At 42.6% G+C, this 7026-nt stretch overlaps 1 non-coding gene across 1 annotated transcript; it reads right to left on the bottom strand.

The window, feature by feature from the left end:
• Window positions 1-497: 497 nt before the first annotated feature.
• On the bottom strand, window positions 498-604 carry LOC141715524 (small nucleolar RNA R71). Its single transcript, XR_012572283.1, has one exon. It is a non-coding gene; the product is annotated as a small nucleolar RNA R71 (small nucleolar RNA).
• Window positions 605-7026: the final 6422 nt, after the last annotated feature.

Below are 7026 nucleotides of genomic sequence, written 5' to 3'. Positions count from 1 at the left end.
GGAATCTTGATACGGCTGAGGAGACAGATTCAGCTCTTGACTTTCCGGAGAATATAGTTTTTGAAGATTCATATACAGATAGTGAGAAGAAAGAACCTGTAACAATGGGTGATCATATAGTTCCAGCTGATCCAGCTCTTATGGAATTTTCTCGGCCTAAAATTGATGACATTCAGTCAAGCATCATTCATCCGGCTATTCAGGCCAGTACTTTCGAAATCAAGCCGAGCACTATTCAGATGGTGCAGAATTCTGTTTCTTTCGGAGGTGCTGCGACTGAAGATCCCAACATGCATATCAGGAATTTTGTCGATATCTATAGTACTTTCAAATATAATGGTGTTACTGATGAGGCTATCAAGTTGAGGCTTTTCCCATTCTCTCTGAGGGACAAAGATAAGGAATGGTTACATTCTTTACCAGCTGGGTCCATCACTACTTGGGAAGATCTCGTGTAAAAGTTTCTGGTGAAGTTCTATCCATTGGCCAAGACTGCAGCTATGAGGAGTGCTCTTACTCAGTTTGTGCAGCAACAAGGAGAATCTATGTGTGAAGCTTGGGAACGCTACAAGGAGATGTTGAGAAAGTGTCCACATCATGGTATGCCTGACTGGATGGTGATCAATGGTTTCTACAATGGTTTGGGGGCCCAATCTAGGCCCATGCTCGATGCAGCTTCTGGAGGTGCTTTGTGGGCCACAAGCTATACTGAATCCTATAATCTTATTGAAACTATGGCTGCAAACAAGTATCAAACCCCAACTCAAAGGATGATGCCTGGGAAGGTAGCAGGTATTTTGGAAATTGATGTAGCCACAACTATTACAGCGCAGCTCCAAGCGCTATCTATGAAGGTCGATTCTTTAGCCAACTATGGAGTCAATTAAATAGCTAATGTCTGTGAGCTTTGTGCAGGCTCTCATGCTACGGATTAGTGTTCTCTTGTTAATGAATCTGTTCAGTATGTGAACAATTATCAGCGACCGCAGCAGCCTGTGCCAACTACTTATCATCCTAATAACAGAAATCATCCCAATTTCAGCTGGAGCAATAATCAGAATGCTGTTCAGCAACCATATCAGCAAGCGGCAAGTAAACAGTTTAATCCACCTGGATTCCAGCAACCTTAGCAATATTCTCAAAGGAAATTATATCCTCAACAAGGAGGTACTGCTCCACCTTCTAGTGCTAATTTTGAGGAGTTAAAGTTGTTGTGCAAAAGTTAGGTTATTTCTATCAAGACCTTGGAAAATCAAATCGGTCAAATAGCCAATGCCTTGCTTAATCGTCAACCTGGAACACTTCCCAGCGAAACTGAAGTGCCAGGCAGGAAGGAAGCTAAGGAGCAAGTCAAATCTGTCACCTTAAGGTCTGGAAAAGTTGCTGATGCTGAAAAAGTGAAAGATGAAGAAGCTGAAATTGCAGATGAAGAAGAAAAGTAAAAAGAAAAGGAGGGGGAATCAAGGAAGACTACTATTGAACACACTCTGCCTGAGGGTAATACAGGGGAGAAACAGCTCTATCCTCCACCACCTTTTCCTAAGAGATTACAAAAATAAAACCTGGACAAGCAGTTTGGTAAGTTTCTGGAGGTGTTCAAGAAACTTCACATCAACATACCTTTCGTTGAGGCTCTGGAGCAAATGCCTAGTTATTCAAAATTCATGAAAGGTATTCTTTTAAGGAAGGTAAAACTGGATGATCTTGATACCGTTGCTCTAACGGAAGAGTGTAGTGATGTGATATAACAAAAGTTACCTCTGAAGCTTAAGGATCCAGGTAACTTCACCATTCCCTGCACCATTGGCAAGTTGTCATTCGATAAGTGTCTTTGCGATTTGGGAGCAAGCATCAATCTGATACCGTTGTCTATCTTCAAAAAGCTGAATTTGCCTGATCCAAAGCCCACCTACATGTCTCTACAATTGGCTGATCGTTCTATTACATACCCACGAGGCATCGTGGAGGACGTGCTAGTAAAGGTGGACAAGCTCATCTTTCCTGCAGATTTTGTCATTCTGGATTTCGAGGAAGATAAGAAGATTCCCATAATCTTGGGAAGACCTTTTTTGGCTACAGGCCGTACCTTGATAGATGTGCAAAAGGGTGAACTTACTATGAGGGTGCAAGATCAGGATGTGACATTCAATATGTTCAATGCGATGAAATTCCCCACGGAAGATGAGGAGTGCTTCAAGATGGATTTGGTCGATTCTGCAGTTATTTCAGAACTTGATCATGTGCTAAGGTCTGATGCCTTAGAAAAAGCCTTATTGGGGGAATTTGACAGTGACGATGAGGAAGGCAATGAGCAGTTACAATATCTAAATGCTTCTCCTTGGAAATGAAAGCTAGACATGCCATTTGAATCTCTTGGTAATACTGATCTCAAGAATACTGAGGGAAAGCTCAAACCATCTATTGAGGAAGCACCTACCTTGGAGCTTAAACTATTGCCTGAACACTTAAGGTATGCTTTTTAGGTGATGCATCTACTTTGCCTGTTATTATTGCATCTAACCTTTCAGGTAGTGATGAGGACAAGCTCTTGAGGATTTTAAGAGAATTCAAATCGGCCATCGGATGGACTATAGCAGATATAAAAGGGATCAGCCATTCGTACTGCATGCATAAAATTATGCTAGAGGATAGTAGCAAGCCGACTGTTGAGCAACAACAAAGGCTTAACCTTATTATGAAAGAAGTGGTGAAGAGAGAAATTCTAAAGTGGCTGGAAGCAGGAATCATATATCCTATTTCTGACAGTTCTTGGGTGAGCCCCGTGCAATGTGTACCTAAGAAATGAGGTATTACTGTGGTAGCAAATGAGAAGAACGAGCTCATCCCCACTCGAACAGTCACAGGCTGGAGGGTATGCATGGATTATAGAAAGTTGAATAAAGCTACAAGGAAGGATCACTTCCCTCTTCCATTTATTGATCAGATGCTCGACAGGTTGGCTGGTCATGAGTATTATTGTCTTCTGGATGGCTATTCGGGCTACAATCAGATTTGCATTGCACAAGAAGATCAAGATAATACTACTTTCACTTGTCCATTCAGCACGTTTGCTTTCCGTAGAGTTTCTTTTGGCTTATGTGGTGCACCTGCCACTTTTCAGAGATGCATGATGGCTATATTCTCTGATATGATTGGAAATAATGTCGAAGTGTTCATGGACGACTTCTCCGTCTTTGGACATTCATATGATGAATGCTTGAATAATCTTCGTTTGGTGCTCAAAAGGCGTGTGGAAACTAATTTGGTGCTCAATTGGGAAAAATGTTACTTCATGGTGCAACAAGGCATCATTCTTGGGCATAAGGTCTCTAGTAAGGGTATTGAGGTGGATAAAGCCAAGGTGGGAGTCATTGAAAATCTTCTGCCACCTATTTCTGTGAAAGGAATCCGTAGTTTTCTTGGTCATGCGGGTTTTTATCGGCGTTTCATCAAGGACTTCTCTAAGATTTCTAAGCCATTGTGCAACTTTCTCGAGAAAGATGTGCCTTTTAAATTTGATGATGAATGCTTGGCAGCATTTGAGACTCTCAAGAAGAGTTTAATCACTGCACCAGTTATTACGGCACCTGATTGGAGAGAACCTTTTGAGATGATATATGATGCAAGTGATTATGCGGTGGGAGAAGTTCTTGGGCAGCGTAAGAATAATATCTTTCATGTGGTCTACTATGCTAGTAAGACACTAAATGGAGCTCAACTGAACTACACCACTACTGAGAAGGAACTCTTGGCTATAGTTTTTGGTTTCGAGAAATTTCGATCTTATCTACTTGGGACAAAGGTGACAATATTCACTGATCACACTGCCATCCGCTATCTGGTCTCAAAGAAGGATTCGAAGCCTAGGCTTATTCGTTGGGTGCTCTTGCTACAGGAATTTGAATTTGAGATCAAGCATCGAAAAGGTACTAAAAATCAAGTAGCTGACCATCTCTCTAGATTGGAGAATCCCGATTCTACTTCACATGATAAGACACTGATCAACGAATCTTTTTCGGATGAGCAGTTGTTCGCAATTCAAGAGGAAGAGCCATGATTTGCAGACATTGTGAACTATCTTGTTAGCAATATAATGCCTCCTAATATGAATGCGGCTGAAAAAAAGAAGTTTCTGTATGAGGTGAAGTGGTACATGTGGGATGAACCATATTTGTTTAGACAAGGAGCTGACCAGATCATCAGGAGATGTATCCCATTCTGTGAGATGGAGGAGATATTACGAGACTTTCATTCGACAATTTATGGTGGACATTATGGTGGTGAAAAGACAGCAGCTCGTATTCTTCAAGCATGTTTTTTCTGGCCTACATTGTTTAAGGATGCACATCAGTTCATTTTAAGGTGTGATCGTTGCCAAAGAGTTGGGAATCTTACCAGAAAGGATGAGATGCCTTTGAATGTGATGCTTGAAGTTGAGGTCTTCGATGTTTGGGGAATCGATTTTATGGGACCATTTATCTCGTCCTGCAATAATCAGTACATCTTGCTGGCAGTCGATTATGCCTCAAAATGGGTAGAAGTCAAGGCTCTGCCAACTAATGATGCAAAGGTAGTGCTGAATTTTCTTCATAAGCAGATATTCACTAGGTTTGGAACGTCACGAGTTATCATAAGTGATAAAGGGTCGCATTTCTACAATCGTAAGTTCACTTCTATGATGCAACGCTACAACGTGAATCATCGCATCGCTACTGCCTATCATCCGCAAACTAATGGTCAAGCTGAAGTGTTAAATAGAGAGATCAAGCATATTCTAGAGAAAGTCGTTTGTCCATCAAGGAAAGATTGGTCTTTGAAGCTCGATGAAGCTATTTGGGCTTATAGAACAGCATACAAGACTTCACTTGGGATGTCCCCATTTCAGCTTGTCTATGGTAAGGGATGTCATTTACCTGCGGAGCTTGAGCATAAGGCTTATTGGGCATTGAAGACGTTAAACCTTGATCTAGATGCAGTTGGGAAGAAGCGAATGCTTTAGTTAGATGAACTTGATGAATTTCGACTTCAAGCGTACGAAAACAACAAAATGTACAAGGAAAAAGTAAAAAGGTGACACAACAGGAAGCTTTCTCCTAAGTCATTCGTGCCGGGGCAACAAGTTCTTCTATTTAACTCTTGTCTCCAACTTTTTCCTGGAAAGTTGAAATCAAGGTGGTCTGGACCATTTATCGTCAAAACTTTGTTTTCACATGGAGCGGTGGAGATTTTTGAGAACGATCCGGGCCAAGCATTCAAAGTAAATGGTCAGAGATTGAAGCACTATTATGGGGATACGGCAAACCGGGAAGTGGTTAGTGTTGTTTTATTGTCAACTTGATCGCAGTACTCTACGTCAAGCTAATGACATAAAAGAAGCGCTTCTTGGGAGGCAACTCAAGATATGAGACCATAGGAACCCTTATAATTTAGTACTCTATCAAAAAACCCAAAAAAAACAGAAAATGAGGGTAGAAAAAAAATTCCAGTGACCTTGCAGGCACCCGTCTGCTAGGACCAGGAGGCCTCGTGCTAGCAGGCGCCCGCCTGCTGGTTCCAGGCGACCGCCTGCGGACCTGTACCGAGAAAAAAAAATAGTTTCAGCCTATAAAAAAACAAAAAAAAATCAAAACAACAAACCACAGCCACAACCCCCATTAATCCACGATTTCCTTCTATAAATCAACCACAAACCCCACTCCTAATCTAATTCTAGCCTTAATCCTACCCTATATATACACACAATCTCTCCATATACCTCCCATATACTTTCAACTTACCACAAAACACAACTCTCAAACCCTTATTCTCAGTTTCAATGGCCCCAAAGAGATCTCGAACTGTAGAGAGCAACAGCACCATTCCGACTGCTGATTCTTCAAGGAATACTGCTGCGAGGCCTCGATTGGTGGATAGGGCTGCTGAGGAGGAGTATTCTAAGCTTTTGACTAAGTTGATTCTAAAGGAGAGGGGGTTCTTGCCATCGGGGAGGATGGTGAGTTGTTACCGATGATTGCAGAGAAGGGTTGGATTACTTTCTGCGAGTCACCTGAGGCTGTACTGATGAGTGTTGTTCGCGAGTTCTATACGAATGCCAAGGCCGACAAGAATGGGTATACTGTTGTTCGTGGGCTTACTGTTGATTATCATCCCGAGGCGATTCACCGTGTTATTGGGCAGCGACAAAGGAAACCCCAGGAGGAGAATTGGAATGAAAAGGCCCCCGAGGATTTTGACTTAAATTTGATTATTGCTACTCTATGTCAGCCGGGCACGGTGTGGAAGTTTAAGAGGGGATCCAACGATTATCGTTCTTTTTCAGCTGTTGTGATGAACAGGTGCGCTCGTGCATGGAATGCCTTTATTTGTGCTAATATTTTTCCTTCTTTGCATGCACATGAAGTTACAGTTGAGAGAACCAGGTTGTTGTGGGGGATTCTGAATAAGGAGTATTATGTGGACCTTGGTGAGTTTATCTACCAAGGGATTTTGAAGTTTTTGAGGGGGAAGTCACAGTACAATATCCTGCATGCCTCTATTGTCACAAAGCTGTGCAAGGCTGTTGGAGTTCACTGGCCTTCTTATGAGCAAATACCGGCCGCTCCTATTGATTCATCGATGCTGAATGCGATGCAAGAGTGGACGGGTGGAGAGCCCGAGTTACATGGTTTGGGATATCACCTTCCAGGAGGACGTCCAGCAGCTGGTGCTACCATGGTTAGGCCTAGTCAGGCACAAGGGGAGGCAAGTTCTTCCAGAGGCCATGGAGGAGATGGTTCGGGATTGGCTGATGTCCAGTACATGAGGCTTTCGAGGAGGATGGATGCGATGTATGAGTCACAGAGTAGATTTGCGCAGGAGCTCACCCTAGTGCTTGGGACTGCTTTTAGAGGCCTTAGAGCTGACATCCAGTGGCCCGTTTTTTGGGAGGATTCTGCTTATCCACCTCCTGACACTCCACCCTCCGAGGGTGATGATGATTATGATTCTTCTGAGTACGTATACCCTGTGTTTCTTTCTATTACCTTC

The sequence above is a fragment of the Apium graveolens genome, chromosome 3 (genome assembly GCF_009905375.1).
Source record: "Apium graveolens cultivar Ventura chromosome 3, ASM990537v1, whole genome shotgun sequence".
Taxonomy (NCBI): Eukaryota; Viridiplantae; Streptophyta; class Magnoliopsida; order Apiales; family Apiaceae; genus Apium; species Apium graveolens.
Note: the sequence above shows the minus strand (reverse complement) of the source record. Positions and strands in the feature narration are given on the sequence as shown.